Here is a 1,470-nt window from a genome sequence, read left to right as displayed (position 1 = left end):
TTCCCTGGCTGTTCTTTGTCTGGCTTGCCCTATGATAGTAGTGTTGTCCTTGTCGAATTCATGTTGCTTGTTGTCTGCGTGTGTGGCTGCTAAGGATAGCTGGTCGTGTCGTTTTGTGGCTAGTTGATGTTCATGTATGCGGATTGTTAGCTGTCTTCCTGTTTGTCCTATATAGTGTTTTGTGCAGTCCTTGCATGGGATTTTGTACACTACATTAGTTTTGCTCAATGTCCTAACAGCAGTTGTATAAGACTCTGGTACGGCCTAACTAATGTCCTGTACAGCCACAACATGACCTCCCAACTCCTGTACTCAATACTCTGACCAATAAAGGAAAGCATACCAAACGACTTCTTCACTATCCTATCTACCTGTGACTCCACTTTCAAGGAGCTATGAACCTGCACTCCAAGGTCTCTTTGTTCAGCAGCACTCCCTAGGACCTTATCATTAAGTGTTTAAGTCCTGCTAAGATTTGCTTTCCCAAAATGCAGAACTTCACGTTTATCTGAATTAAACTCCATCTGCCACTTCTCAGCCCATTGGCCCATCTGGTCCAGATCCTGTTGTAATCTGAGGTAACCCTCTTCGCTGTCCACCACACCTCCAATTTTGGTGGCATCTGCAAACTTACTAACTGTACCTCCTATGCTCACATCCAAATCATTTATGTAAATGACAAAAAGTAGAGGACCCAGCATCAATCCTTGTGGCACTCCACTGGTCACAGGCCTCCAGTCTGATAAACAACCCTCCACCACCCCCTCTGCCTTCTACCTTTGAGCCACTTCTTTTTTAGATTACAGTACAGTGTGGAAACAGGCCCTTCGGTCCAACAAGTCCACACCGACCCGCCAAAGCGTAACTCACCCATACCCCTACATTTACCCCTTACTTAACACTACGGGCAATTTAGCATGGCCAATTCACCTGACCTGCACAACTTTGGACTGTGGGAGGAAACCAGAGCACCCGGAGGAAACCCACGCAGACACGGGGAGAACGTGCAAACTCCACACAGTCAGTCGCCTGAGGCGGGAATTGAACCCGGGTCTCTGGCGCTGTGAGGCAGCAGTGCTAACCACAGTGCCAACATGCCACCCACAAATTTCTGTATCTAAATGGCTAGTTCTCCCTGTATTCCACGAGATCTAACCTTGCTAATCAGTCTCCCAAGGGGAACCTTGTGGAACGCCTTACTGAAGTCCATATAGATCACATCAACCGCTCTGCCCTCATCAATCCTCTTTGTTACTTCCTCAAAAAACTCAATCAAGTTTGTTAGACATGAGTTCCCACGCACAAAGCCATGTTGACTATCCCTAATCAGTCCTTGCCTTTCTAAATACATGTACATCCTGTCCCTCAGGATTCCCTCCAACAACTTGCCCACCACCGACATCAGGCTCACTGGTTTATAGTTCCCTGGCTTGCCCTTAGATTAGATTAGATTACTTACAGTGTGGAAAC

This window comes from Chiloscyllium plagiosum, chromosome 12 (assembly GCF_004010195.1).
Source record: "Chiloscyllium plagiosum isolate BGI_BamShark_2017 chromosome 12, ASM401019v2, whole genome shotgun sequence".
In the NCBI taxonomy this organism is placed as follows: domain Eukaryota; kingdom Metazoa; phylum Chordata; class Chondrichthyes; order Orectolobiformes; family Hemiscylliidae; genus Chiloscyllium; species Chiloscyllium plagiosum.
Note: the sequence above shows the minus strand (reverse complement) of the source record.